This window comes from Ovis aries, chromosome 16, assembly GCF_016772045.2.
Source record: "Ovis aries strain OAR_USU_Benz2616 breed Rambouillet chromosome 16, ARS-UI_Ramb_v3.0, whole genome shotgun sequence".
NCBI classification, from domain to species: domain Eukaryota; kingdom Metazoa; phylum Chordata; class Mammalia; order Artiodactyla; family Bovidae; genus Ovis; species Ovis aries.
In genome coordinates, this window is record NC_056069.1 from 25,300,848 (window position 1) to 25,316,294 (window position 15,447).

Genomic DNA, 15,447 nt, shown 5'->3' on the forward strand with positions numbered 1-15,447 from the left:
TAGTATCTCAACATTAAAAAAAAAAAAACTGTTTCTGAGTTATAGAAGTTATTGAGATTCTCTGATACATTTGTCTACATCAGCTGCAGGACTCAAATATAGCTGCTTTTGGAGACAGTGGCCCTGAAGCTGGAGGTCAGTCAACCCTTTTCTGGGACTCATGGGTACTGAAGTCTGGGTCTCCTGCAGAACTTAACCTTCTCTCTCCTGAGTGTGACTGTGTTTCCATGTAATCTACACACCCTCTTTCAAATAGTAAAGACAGGCAAGACCCCCAACACTGTGAACTGCTTTTGATTGGAAAGATTCTGAAGTAATAGAAGACTCTGGCTTATGGATCTTCTTTTGGCTCATAGGGTCTTTCTCATAAGGAATGTTCTTAAGGAAAGTGGCAGCATTTTGCTTCAATGCAAAATAAAATTTCTGATTTCCTTTTGCATAGTTTTGAAGATTAAGCATATATTTTTTTAAAATTAGTAACTTCAGTGTAATACATGTAAAATTAGAAATTACTACATTATCCCTATTTTTAAAAAAGTAAAAAGAACTGATACTAACGTACCAGAAAGTTAATGTTACCTTTTTTTTTCTTTTAAAACTCCAAAGTAAAAATATTTTATCTTTGTCTAAGATCAAACTTCACTTTAAAGGCTATCAAAAGCTCAGATGAAGAGGGACAAAATCTGTTGAAAGATGATTTGAATAAGATGAATATATTCAACTCTAGGTGGTCTGTTACTTATATTCTAGGATAGTAAAGAAATTGGCCAAGTGTACTGAAAGACCATTGGTTATCTCTTTTGAAAAATGCAAAAGGGTTGCAAAAGTACATAAGATTGGAAGAGAACCCAAAATGGACCAGTATTTTAACAGGGAGAATTGTGATCTGTAAACCACAGACCTGAATAGAGCTTCTTTTTCTGAAAAAACAATTTTTAAAGAAATCAGCCTTAAAACACTCAGAATAGATGAAATCAAGCAATGCAAGAACAGCCCTAATTAGCCATCTGATTTTCAGAAGATAAAATTTTATCTCATTTAACTTTCGAATGGGCAGTACACTCACCTGACACAAAATTCGGAAGGCACAAAAGGGCACATGTGGTGAAAAGGGAACTTTTCTACTTCCCACTTCATAGGCAATGGCAGTCTCATTTCAAGTAAGTTAGGTGAGATAGATGATCATATTTTATGAAATCAGTAAATGTTATTCATTTTGTCTGAACAAGCCTTTTTTGATACAGTTCTGCACAAAATATTAGCTAAAATAGGAACGGTGTGTTCTCGATCTGTTTTTCAAGCTGTTGGTTGAAGTATGATTAGGGAGTCCTGTAAAGACTTTTGTGATCTGTGTGTGCAAAAAAAGAAAAGCTGAACTGAATAGAAAATATCAAAATGTGTTATGGTAAGAGAGCATTCTTTTATAAAATTTCTTTCTTGTTTTATGCATGTGTGTTCACGCATACGGACACATGTACTGGGTCTCAGTATCAAAAGGACTTCGTATGGTGAATCTTGGTGAAAAACTTTGAAATCCTTGGTTTTGTTTTTATTTCAGTTTTTTGAAATGGCTCTTCAAGTACTCTTGAGTACAAAACTATTTAAACATTCGTATCCATAGGTACACCTGTGAAATGGCACCTCACTTATAGCCTAGAAACAATTGTGGCCACAACTGTGAAAGATAACATGGACACTAGACCTCTGATAACACCAGGCTTCTAAATTCCTTGGCCTCTAAATGTAGGGCTGTATGTACTTAGGAGACGTGTTCTAAAACAGTTAGTGAAATATTCTTAAAATGTTAAGACAAAATATGAGGAAGGTCCCCTAAGTGCTCCACCATGAGATATATTAGACAATCTGGGTTCAGATTGGATCCTCTGCACAATTTAGCTCTTTGGAAACTACAGAAGATGACAAAAGGGCAAATAGTGTTGGATGTCAGAGTTCTTGATGAGACAAGCTATCTTTTTTTTGCCACTCCCTGCCTGTGTAACATCTAATGGTTTGCTTAGCTTCATAGAGCCTTCATTCGTGTATGTTTTAAACAAACCTACATTCAGTTCAGTTCAGTGCAGTCACTCAGTCGTGTTCGACTCTTTGCGACCCCGTGAACCTCAGCACTCCAGGCTTCCCTGTCCATCACCAACTTCTGGAGTTTGCCCAAACTCATATCCATTGAGTCAGTGATGCCATCCAACCATTCTGTCGTCCCTCCTCCTCCTGCCCTCAATTTTTCCCAGCATCAGGGTCTTTTCAAATGAGTCAGCTCTTCACATCAGGTGGCCAAAGTATTGGAGTTTCAGCTTCAACATCAGTCCTTCCAATGAACACCCAGGGCTGATCTCATTTAGGATGGACTGGTTGGATCTCCTTGCAGTCCAAGGGACTCTCAAGAGTCTTCTCTAACACCACAGTTCAAAAGCATCAATTCTTCAGTGCTCAGCTTTCTTTATAGTCCAACTCTCACATCCATACATGACTACTGGAAAAACCATATCTTAACTAGATGGACCTTTGTTGACAAAATCATGTCTCTGCTTTTTAATATACTGAGAACCCATGTTTCTCAGGGTTGTTATGAAGATTAAGTTAGCAAAAGACATCACACTCTAACCAGCACAATACAGGTACTCAATTAAATGTGAATTTCTTTTCTCTGTATGAACTCACTGAAAAAACTTCAAGTATGACCCATTCTATACACACAGATAGAAATACACACTCACATGTGTATATACAGAATTTTAACTGCCTTGCAGCATTTATTGAATGTTCTCTAAATAAAGTACTACTAAGCTCTTAGAAATAATTTATCAATATGTGCAAATGACTGCACCTGAGAGGCAGTGATATATGAGTGAGTGGTTAAGAGCATGGGCCCTGGACCTTTGCCTCCCAGGCCACTGGGCCAGTTCATTCAACCTCACTGGTCCTCAGTTTCTTCATCCATAATGTGGTGATAGTAGTAGAACTACTTGATAGGTTTTTACGAGTATGAGGTTGAACTGCATGTAGAGTGCTGAGAGTGTTGCCAACACCAGGCAAAGTTAGTTTTCTGTATCTGCTGTTGTTGCTGCATCGCTTCAGTCGTGTCCAACTCTGTGCGACCCTATGGAGGGCAGCCCACCAGGCTCCCCCATCCCTGGGATTCTCCAGGCAAGAACACTGGAGTCGGTTGCCATTTCCTTCTCCAATGCATGAAAGTGAAAAGTGAAATTGAAGTTGCTCAGTCATGTCCGACTCTTAGCGACCCCATGGACTGCAGCCTACCAGGGTCCTCTGCCCATGGGATTTTCCAGGCAAGAGTACTGGAGTGGGGTGCCATTGCTTTCTCCACTGAATCACTTAAGAATACCTAAAAGATGGCAAGGAAGAGTGACCAGTGGGTTACTGAAGGAAGGTTATCTATGAAAGGACAAAAGGGAGGCTTTAGTAAGATTCTGAGACTAAAGAAAGACCAGTAGAAAATGAGAGATTTTTATTCACACTTGTTTATATTGTTTATAGATTGATTTAGATATTCCCCTTTTCTTTTTTGGATATAGAAGTCTGAGTGTTTCTTGCATTTATTTGTTGACACAGTTTGGTTTCTCAAAGGTTTTTGTATTTGTTTTTGTTTTCAATTCTTTTAATGAAATACTTTTATTAACCGCTTTGTTGTTGTTTTTTAGGGGAAGGGGGCACAATAAAGATATTTCAAAGTTTTGAAAGTTTAGTTCCAGGCCAACGGCAGTGTATGTCTTCTGACTGACATCCCAGTCTCTTTAGGATAGAATATATAACATTACAGGTGAATTCTTTGGCAGCTTAAACCCGTTTCCATATCTCAGGCATTGTTTGGGAGAAAACAGTTTGATTTTGAAGGGACTTTTCAAAATTCTCAGACAAGACCTTCAGCACAGTCATGGATCTTCTGGTGCATATGTTGTGTGCATAAAAATCCACACTATTGAGAAATATTTGACTCATAAATATAACCAGTTTATAAGGATATGAGGGGTTGTGGCATGAAGGTAGCTATGGTGTTTTCGTCTCCTGGGTGGTTCTTGCTGGAATTTGAAGCAGAGAGATACTGCTTCGTTCAGTTATATGTAGGTATTCGTTATTCCATCCTCACTGGCATCTTTACATAAGTCTGCAGCTGTGACTTCACCAGGGCTTCCCTGGTGGCTCAGATGGTAGAGAGTCTGCCTGCAGTGCGGGAGACCCGGGTTCGATCCCTGGATAGGGAAGATGCTCTGGAGAAGGAAATGGCAGCCTCGTCTAGTATTCTTGCCTGGATAATGCTCTGGACAGAAGAGCCTGGCAGGATACAGTCCATGGGGTCGCAAAGAGTCAGACATGACTGAGCGACTTCACTTTTTCTGTCAGTTGCGACAGCCATGTATCCCAAATGTCCCCTTCCCCAGCCACCTTGGTGCTTTGCACTTGTGACTGCCAGAATGGGCGAGTTCAGGAACTGCATCATGAGTTACCTGGAGTTCATTTGCCCACTCGGAATATGTTTTAAAATCCGTATCTGTCAGAGTGCTTCAGGTGCAAACCCAGAGGTTTTACAGATTAAGTCCATTCCAAAAGCAGGGCATTTTCCGTTGACTACTGAGTGCCAATCCACTTTATTCGATGTATTGAATACACCGAACCCAGAAAACTACTATCAGAGGCCTGGTTTAAGACCTGTCTTTGGTCTTCCTTACAAAGCAGTATCTGACTGCTTAGTAGAAGCTAACAAAGATATCCAGAATCACTTAGTAATGAGCATAGTTAGATTTTCAGGAACATATATTCCCGAGCAGCAAGAAGAGACCTGTGAGGCAGAGCTTGTCAACTTTGTTGGAGAAATTTGCAAATATATGCATCTGTTAGTGATCAGTGTCCTGACTTAATAGGCAAGTTTAAAATTACTGATTACGCTGATGTGCTTCTGATTTCTTTTTGCAAAACAGATGAGTAGTTTTTATTCCAAAATTTGTTCCAAATCCTATTTTTTGGCAGTGTGCTAGGTTTAGTCACAGTGTGAATAAAGTATGCTCCCCGTGTCTTGATTACTCTGCCTAAAATATCTCCACACAGTGTACATTTAGTCCTTCTTAGATTATTATAACTAATGTTAAACATCAACAACTTCTTACTTTAAGCTAATGAGAATATTGTAACGGAGACTCTTATTACACTTATGACACCTCTCCAAATCCAGATTCATCTTGCCAACTCTCCACTGTTTTGAATACCAAATGCCCATGCTGTTCTTCTTCCCAGCTCACTTCCTGTGCCCCTCCATCACTGATTTTTGGTTGTATGTCCTGCCATTAATATTTAGAGGACAACTAGTGTCTCCCCTTCATCTGTGGATAAAAGACATCATTATTAAATTGGCTTTTGCTTTATTCCATGTGTGTCCTGGATCTCCCTCCCCTCTTAGTAGCCAAGGACACATTTCTGAGTTCTTTATCTCTGTGCTTGCCAAAATGGGAAAAAGAAAATTGTTAAACCTGGAGTCTTATGATATACTTCAGCAGTTTAATTCATATTTTTCATATAAGTAACCTTTTATCATCCAGTGACTCCAACCATGGAAACTATAAAGAGTTTTTTGCTCCTTGTGGCATCTATCTTGGGTGTAGTTATCTGTAATGAACTTGAATCATAGGATATAAATCATATCCTTATAAAGAGCCTTAAATGAGCCAGCATGAGAATCCAGCAATAGTACAAGGTGTAACAGTGCTAGGAATCTGAGATGGAAATTTGACCTCAGTTATTTGCCTCTGGACCTCCAGAGGCTGGTAGTTACATTTGCTCCCCCTGAGAGATAAGTATTTGGGGATGTTCTCTCAGCCGTTTGTTGACTCAAATTAAGCATTGCATGAAGCAGCGTTCAACCCTTAGGAAAAGTCAGTTGCCATGTTTTGGAATCTTAGATGCTGGAACAGTAAACTTCTAAAAAAATGCTTTGATGCTCAGATTTAACAAAAAGTTAAAAGGAAATAAAGCCCTTAGAAACAAACCTAATACCCTGCCACTTATCATTGTTTTATTAATACAAAGTGTTTTGTCTTATAAGCAAATAGGGAAGAAGTCATTATTTTTGTAGCCTTTCATAGAAAGAGAAGGTACTTTATAGTGTTCTGGGAACCACATAGATTTTATAATTTAGCAAAGATGCAGTTGTGGCCATCGTGGAAGAGTTAATAATTATATAATTGAGGTGGTACCTTGACTTTACAAACAAGTATTAAGTACCCTCAGTGTTCTTAGCATTGTTAGACAGTTGGATGTGGGGAGCTGGTGACACAGGGCTGAAAATAATGTATGATTTATTAAGGTCCACAGTGCAAGAAAATGAAAAATTGGGATGGTAGAGAGGTAAGTGGAGGACCCAAAGACACAAAATCCATTTGGGTATGAAAGGTGATAGGCAGGGCTGGCTGCATAGTGTGCAGGGCCCAGTGAAAAGGCAGATCCCTTTGTTCAAAAAACAAGCTGAAAGTGCCATTAAAAGTACTAAAATGTAAAGATTTTTCTTTCTTCTATGTATCTCCCCTGCTCATGAGCCTGCTCCATTGTTCCATCAAGTGCAAGGATAAAATTAAGAATTTGCAGGATAGCAACAACAGAACATTCTGTGCAGAGTGCTTCTGAGCCTGGCTGCTTTTGACAGCAGGGCCATGGCCAACTGCACAGGTCACACACCCACAAAGCCCACCCTGGATGCAAGTGTGATGATTATGAAATCTACCGTGCCAGCACTAAATTCGTATTTGAGGAAGGGTTTATAGAGAGAAATTTGAATACGTTTATACAAATCAAGACAGATATGTTTGGGTGAGACTATGTTTTGTGTTTTCTTGATTAGGAGTAGGGTAGGGAATTTTTGTTTTCTGTGGGAGGAGAAAGAATAGGGTATGAACAATTTAGAGGAAGTAACCGACTTGAAATAGGGTGATTGTTGTGTGTACCTGGGGAATGGCTAAGTCATTTGTTAAACTTGAGCTGCACAACTTGTCATCCAGAACCTTGGTATATGGAGATAGGGGGAGCATTTGAAACCCATCTGCTTACTTTTTTACAAGACGTGTTAAATTTTATCGCACATACGTCTTCATCAGTTGTCACATCAGCCTCTCCCTTTTCCTCAGTTTCAATTCTTCTGGAGGGGAGCTGTTTAACACCCTGATTGGGCTACCCCAAATGTGCCTGCCCCAGTTGCGGTGAGAATCCATCCAAGCACGGTAGCAGGCAGACTCACTGTCCATTTCATTTTTCTAGACCCTCCTCACCACATGTAGCTAGATGCTCAGAAGGAAGTGTTTCAAAAGATTGAAAACCCCTACCCTAGGTTTCGTCTTCCCTGATGGCTCAATGGTAAAGAATATGCCTGCCAATGCAGGAGACGCAGGTTTGATCCCTGATCCAGGAAGATCCCCAGAGAAGGAAATGGCAACTCACTCCAGTATTCTTGCCTGGGAAATTACATGGACAGAAACGATCCTGATAAGTTACAGTCCATGGGGTCACAAAGAGTTGAACATGACTTAGCACCTGAACAACAACCTTATATTCGGCATTTTCATTTTTGGGTGGGCGGGGGGATGGACAGTAATGATAATTTGTAGGATGCTCATTTCTTTTTTTTGGACTGGGAGCCTGCATAAGCCTTCTCCAAACTCGAAAAGAAAAAAAAAAAAGAAAGAAAGAAAGAATGAGTGTTTCTTGAGTCTCTCAGACCTCGATCTACTGTGTAGCTCCTTATTCTCTTTCTTGTGAGTTTTCTTGAAGGAAGGTCCTGATGGTCCCCATAGAGATAGGTGGAACTGTTAGGGGAAGCACACTGATTGAAACCGCCCACCCTGGCCAGGCACCATAGTAACCATTTGCATGAGTTATTCTATGACAGGAGATCCTGATAAGGAATAGGGAACTAATAAGTCACCACCAACCGGAAGAGTTCGAGAAAGGTCTAAAGGAGACACCGCGTGTCCGTCCACTTCCCAGAATCCCTCTCGCTAGCATCCATCTTGGCTGAGCGATGTGTGCACCACCAGGAAAAACTCTGAATTAGAATGATTGGCCAAAGACCAGCCGGAAACTAATCCCATCACCATAAAACCCGAGACTGCGAGCCACATGGCAGAGCAGTTCTCCTGGGTTCCCTTACCCTACTGCTCTCCACCTGGGTGCCCTTTCCCAATAAAATCTCTTGCTTTGTCAGCACATGTGTCTCCTCGGACAATTCATTTCTGAGTGTTAGACAAGAGTCCAGTTTCGGGCCCTGGAAGGGGTCCCCATTCCTGCAACAAAACTGCACCCTCAAGGGTTTTTATTGCTGACTCTCAAATCTTACGGTTGCTTTTCTCTTGCAGCCCTGCTTGACTGCTGTGCTCCCGGTTGTTTCTGAATGCTTCTTTACTTTCAGAGTTCTTTTTGTTGGTTGATTTCAACATTGTATGCCTCTGCTTCTTTTCCTACGTTTCTTTTCACTCAGTTTTCTTTTCCTCTCCACTCCTGGAAGGTAGGCATTTGGCAGGTTTGGTCCTGCAGCCCTCTCCTCATTCTCTATTCTTTCCATTTCGTGGCCCCCCCTTGACAACATCTCAGCCTTGATGTCATTGATTCCCTCCTGACTGCAGATTCATATGCTCATTTAACTGTGTCTCGTATGAATATTCTCATACCCCTTTAATGCCAATACCCTCTTCATATGGTCACATGAAATAAATTCATTTTTCTAATTGGAGTTATTTACTCTCTCTCATCTTACCCCATCCCTGCTGTTTCTCACATGACATGCTCCCTCTCCTGATTGGTATTCTTTTTCTCTCCTGGATTCCAAACCTGTTAGCAACGCCCATGTCTCCCATCCGGGCACGTGTAGGCACCGGTGCCTTTCCATTCTGCTCCTGCATCTAGCGCAGTTCCTGAACACTCAGTAAGTGTTCATGGACTCAGCTGATGATTATTGAGAGGCCTCCTTCCACTGCCCAGCCACTTTTCATGTTTAGTTGATTTTAAGTCAAAGACTGTTTCATACCTTCATCTCTGATGTAAATATTCCATTTCTGTTCTTTTGCATCTCTAACCTGTCCTTTATATTTTTGCTAGTGTCATCCTCCTCAAACACAAAAGGGCCTTTAATACATACAGGGCTTTGACTCTCTCATCTTTGTGTAAGCCTAGTGCTGAACCAGGGTCTCATGCACAGTAGCCAATTAAAGGTAGGTTCAGCTTAGCAGTAGCAGTGCTAAGAAGGAAGGAAAGAGATGTGAGGGGGTGACAGATTGAAAGGAGGATTAGAAAGATAAAAGGAGAGAAACTAAAGGGCTGAGGCCAACCAGTCTGTCTGTAAACATTCCTATCCTCTTGGTATTGGATTGAATGAAAGCTGGTGTTCTTCTGCTGATGTCCCTAGAAACTTTTTTTCCTCTTTGGAAAAGAAAGATACATTATTTAAGAGATGGGGAGAGCAGGGAGAGGCTGGGCTCAGTCCCTCGTTCACAAATATCTTATGAAATCTTGTTCATAGAACATAGAATTCCGAAGTTAGAAAATGCCTGAGCGGAGCCCAGGTCTTATTCTACAGAGAAGGAAACTGAGGCCGGGGAGGTTAAGTGGCTTAGCAGCTTGCTAATGGGAAAACCAGCATTAAAACATGAGTCTCTTTATTCCTCTTCCAGTACATCCATCAATAAATCACAGCATCTCTTTTCTAGGTGGCCAAGGCCAGTTTTTAAAGTGAAAGGTTAGAACTACCAAGAGACTAGGCATTTAAAGACCCTTTGTGAATCACAAACTTTTGCTGGATTCACATCAGAATCCTATTTAAAGGATCACATCAGAATCACATCAGTCCTATTTAAAGGACTCGGCGTCTTTGGAAATAGATTAGTGATTTTCCATTTCTTTTTTTTTTTTAAAGCAGAGATCCTTGTTTTTATTTAAAAAAAAAAAAAAAACAAAATAAAATTGCACCTAGTAACATAATTAGGAAAACTGATGAATGTGGCATGGTTATGGTTAAATAGGAGGTGAAGACCCGGCCTAAGTCCTGCCTGAATCATCTGCCTTCTATCTTGGTAATGGCTGAAGATCTGAAGAGCTAGTGGATTAAATGATCTCTGAAGTCCCTTCCATTTCTCACAGGCTCTGATACTATAAGTATATAATCTGTTGGCATTGGAATCCTTATTGAAAATTCTCAGGTAATGAAGATTTAGGGAGAGAGAAAAAGAAATGGTATGGGAAAGCATCAGAAAGTAAATGGACCTTCCATTTGGTTCTGGAAAGACAGCCAAGAAAGGGGACATTTAAGAGGGCAAAGGGAAACATTGCGCTATTTGGAGATTTTTGAACGATGTTGCCAAATGATAGACAAAGAGGATGTTGGCATTAGGTGTTAAAAACTAGAAGAATGAGGAATCCAAAGGAGGGGAGCTCAGCTGCAGGACTCTTCTCAGCTCAGGAAATGAAAATAAGACTGAAATTATTTGGAGGAATGAGTTTGTAGGACATTCCTGAATTAGATTTACAGTGTAAAAGGCAGACCTTGTTGAGTTGCTTTCCTAGGTTGAGCAAAAAATAATTGCCTTACAGCATCAATTGGTCCAGTGGTAGGGGGGGAGTGTAATTCGTTTATTATTTGAGGTTTTTTTCTTCATCATAGTTATCTCTAGGACATAGAAATAAGTAGGATAACTGCTTTGGTATCCCTGCCTTATCTAGGAGTTTTCAAGAAGGCTGCAGAAAATTCTTCTGCCAAGTCCCAATGTCCTTGTTGACCCTCAAACTTTCTTTGAAGGTAAATAAGGGGTACTACAGATGCTTCTTATCTATTTATTATTCACACACACACCTATTGTAGGCTTCAAATTTTTAATTATTTTTCTTCCAACTCTTCTTTCCTTTCACCAGGCCCTGAAAAAAGTACATCAAATAGAAATTATTTTGGGTTAATAAAAAATGCCAAAGGGAGGATGAAGGGGAAAAAAATATATCAGTTTTTCAGAATATAATTTTACTTAGATTGCATTCCTAACATTTTGCTGTTGCATCAGAAATGTTCATATGGCAGGAATAGAAAGAAAGAGTAATTTTAGAGATGGGCTATCTCTTGTAGGAGGAGAGACCTGAGTGGGGTACCATAGCACAGAGCTTTGAGTAGCCAGGAGGCAGGGATGTTGTTGTTCAGTTGCTAAGTTGTGTCCGACTCTTTGTGACGCTATGGATGGCAGGTTTGCTCAAACTTATGTCCACTGAGTCAGTGTCCAACCACCTTATCCTCAGTTGCCCCCTTCTCCTGCCCTCAGTCTTTCCCAGCAACAGGCTCTTCCAGTGAGTCAGCTCTTCACATCAGGTGGCCAAAGTATTGGAGCTTCAGCTTCAGCATCAGTCTTAGAAAGTCAGGGTTGATTTTACTTTAGGATTGACTGGTTTGATCTCCTTGCAGTGCAAGGGACTCTCAAGAGTCTTTTCCAGCACCACAGTTTGAAAGCATCAATGCTTTGGTGCTCAGCCTTCTTTATGGTCCGGCTCTCAACTCTCAATCCATACGTGACTACTGGAAAAACCATAGCTTTAACTAGATGGACCTTTGTCGGCAAAGTATTATCTCTGCTTTTTAATATGCTGTCTAGGTTGGTCATAGGTTTTCTTCCAAGGAGCAAGCATCTTTTAATTTCATGGCTGCAGTCACCATCTGCAGTGACTTTGAAGCCCAAGAAGATAAAGTCTGTCACTGTTTCCATTCTTCCCCCATCTATTTGCCATGAAGTGATGGGACCAGATGCCATGATCTTCGTTTTTTTGGATGTTGAGTTTTGAGTCAGCTTTTTCACTCTCCTATTTCACCCTCATTACTCTGTGCTTTCTCCATTAGAATAGTATCATCTGCATATCTGAGGTTGTTGATACCTCTTCTGGCAGTCTTAATTCTAGCTTGTGATTCAGCCAGCCTGACATTTTGCATGATGTAGGCTGCATAGAAATTAAATAAGCAGGGTGACAAAATGCAGCATTGACATATTCTGTTCCCAATTTGGAACCAGCCTGTTGTTCCATGTCTGGTTCTGTTACTTCTTGACCTGTATACAGGTTTCTCAGGAGATAGGTTAGATGGTATGGTATTTCCGTCTCTTGAAGAATTTTCCACAGTTTGTTGTGATCCACAATCAAAGGCTTTAGAGTAGTCAGTGAAGCAAAAGCAGATGTTTTTCAGAATTCCCTTGCTTTTTCTGTGATCCAGCGGATGTTGCCAATTAGATCTCTGGTTCCTCTGCCTTTTCTAAATCCAGCTTGTACATCTGGAAGTTCTCACTTCACATACTGCTGAAGTCTAGTTTGAAGGATTTTGAACAATACCTTGCTAGCATGTGAAATGAGTGCAGTTGTGCGGTAGCTAGAACATTCTTTCCTTCTTTGAGATTGGAATGAAAACTGAACTTTCCCAGTCCTGTGGCCACTATTGAGTTTTTCAAATTTGCTGGCATGTTGAGTGTAGCACTTTAACTGCATCAACTTCTAGGATTTTAAATAGCTCAGCTGAGATCCATCACCTCCACTAGTTTTGTAATAATACTTCCTAATTCCCATTTGACTTCACACTCCAGGATGTCTGGCTCTAGGTGAATGACCACATCATCATGGTTATCTGGGTCATTAAGACCTTTTTTTGTGTAGTTCTTCTGTGTATTCTTCCCATCTCTTCTTAATATCTTCTTCTGTTAGGCCCTTGCTGTTTCTGTCCTTTATTGTGCCCATCTTTGCATGAAATGTTCCCTTGGTATCTCCAATTTTCTTGAATAGATCTAAGTCTTTCCCATTCCGTTGGAATTCTGCATTCAGTTTGAAATATCTTTCCCTCTCTCCTTTGCCTTTTGTAAAGCTTCCTCAGACAACAACTTTGCCTTCTTGCATTTCTTTTTCTTGGGGATGGTTTTGGTCATCACCCCCTGTACAGTGTTACAGACCTCCATCCATAGTTCTTTAGACACTCTATCAGATCTAATTCCTTAAATCTGTTCATCAACTCTACTGCATAATCAGAAGAGATTTGATTTAGATCATACCTGAATGGCTTAGTGGCTCTCCCTACTTTCTTCCATTTAAGCCTAAATTTTTCAGTAAGGAGCTAGTGGTTTTCCCTACTTTCTTCCATTTATGCCTGGATTTTGCAGACTGAGCCACAGTCAACTCTTTGTTTTTGGCTGACTGTATAGAGCCTCTCCATCCTCAGCTGCAAAGAATATAATCAGTTTGATTTTGGTGTTGACCATCTGTGATGTCCATGTGGAGAGTCATCTGTGTTGTTAGAAGAAGGTTTTTGCTGTGACCAGTGTGTTCTCTTGACAAAACTATGTTAGCCTTTGCCCTGCTTCATTTTGTACTGCAAGGCCAAACTTGCCTATTACTCAGGTATCTCTTGACTTCCTACTTTTGCATTCCAATCTCGTTGTAGAAGGTCTTGTAGGTCTTCATAGAATCATTCAACTTCAGCTTCTTTGGCATTAGTGGTTGGGGCATAGATTTGGATAACAGTGATGCTGACTGGTTTGCTTTGGAAACAAACAGAGATCATTCTATCATTTTTGAGATTGGACCCAAGTACTGCATTTTGTATCCTTTTTTTTTTTTTTAACAATGAGGGCTACTCCATTTCTTCTAAGGGATTCTTGGCCACCGTAGTAGATATAATGGTCATCTGAATTAAATTTGCCCATTCCCGCCTCCATTTTAGTTCACTGATTCCTAAGACGTCGATGTTTCCTGTTTGACCACATCCAATTTACCTTGCTTCATGGAGTTAACATTCCAGGGCTACCAAAAGCAGGAGTTTCTTATGCTCATTCCTCCTTTGGGCTTACCTGCCTGAATGCCCTTCTCTGAGGAAGGCTTTGAGAATCATTGATAACATATAACCCCCCAGGAGATAAACATCTTACAAATAAAAATTGAAAGATGAGGAAGTCAAGTTACATACAGTTATTAAGAAACCACTCATTACCCAGCCTTTTAATTGCATAAAGAATCTTCGGCAGCCTTCACCATTATTCTGGTTTTGTTTCTGTGTTTGGTGGGAACTTTTTGGGTCAGTGGTTTCCCACTGAAGGCAATACTCCTCCTGCCAACAGGACTTTCAAAAACGTAGGGGAATGTTTTGATCGTCACCATGACTGGGGAGCAGTGCTGGCGTTCTGTAGGAAAGGGTCAGGGATGCCAGGACAAGGCCAGTCCCCAGGAAAGAATGATCATATTGGGGATGTTCGTAGCACCCCCTCTGAGGAACACCCCACACTGTGATGAAAACATTCTTTTCCTTGCCATCTTTATTTCCCTGATAAACTATGATCAGCTACACTTGAAGATGGGTAATCTTCAGCTGTTTTGCTAAGTTGGATATTGCCAGAAGAGCTCTTCTCTGACATGGAATACTCAGCAGGTGTGTCTTTCAAAATAATGAAATATATGAGTAGTGAGGCATCAAGTAGTTAAAGCAAGTATTTTTCTCTTTTGTAAGGTACAGCATAATCATTTTTTAAATTATTGCATTCCCCTAACATACACAGATGTTTGTAAATACCATCTGAATTAAATGAAACTGGACACTCATTTAAAAAATATTTCCAGTTAATTTTAAATAATGGAATTAACATAATACCTTTCAAATAGAGAATTCTAAAAGTTTTTACAGTGAGGCAACTGGTGTGTGGTTCATGGTTAAATTTGAGTTGGAGTTTTTAAATGCATCTTCACTGTTGGTGGTCTCAGCAGAGTCACTTCAGACATGGCAGGAGTGGGGGCTGGGAAGAGAAGAAAAGACATTTTCATTTTCCTTATGTTAAATGTACATTATCAAGGTTCCAGTTTAAATGTGTCTGAGATAATTGGAGCCCCTAGGAGGCACTTTGCTAAAGCAGCTAATTCAGCCCAACTTCCCCAGAGAGGATAATTGTTGTTAAAAAACAAAAAAGTAAAATGTGTTGTTTTCTCATGTAATTATGTAACTGACATCTTTATATAATAATACATTTGGGTGGTCTGTCCCTAAAACACTTGGTTTGTTAGGAAACATTACAGTTTCCACGAGTAATCACTTTACTCCTAAATATTTTGAAAGAATTTGGTATTGTTGCATTGCATCATTGCATTAGTCAGAAGTTAAACCTTCTAAATGAGGTTGGCACTGGAAAAGGCTTCTAGGTTTTTGCTACTTTTTTTTTCTTAAGCTTCATTACATGAGCTAAAATATTCCTGAGATAGAATACTATATGACAGAATGTTTAAAAGTAACAAAATACAAATCTTGTTGAAGAAAAGAGTAAGGTCCCCAGCACTGCTCTCTTTTCAATGATTACATTGTGATATCTTTAATGGTGTGGTTTTTTCAGTCTAAGCACATTTCTGTTACCCCCACTGGATTGGGTTAGGACCTATGAACTTCCTTGCCTC

The 15,447-nt window shown here is 40.1% G+C and overlaps 1 protein-coding gene across 1 annotated transcript in view; it reads left to right on the plus strand.

Annotated features, from left to right (window-relative positions):
• The window catches only part of ARL15 (ADP ribosylation factor like GTPase 15), a 462,946-nt gene that overhangs the window by 341,254 nt on the left and 106,245 nt on the right, over positions 1 to 15,447 (plus strand). The gene's annotated exons all lie outside the window — the stretch shown is intronic.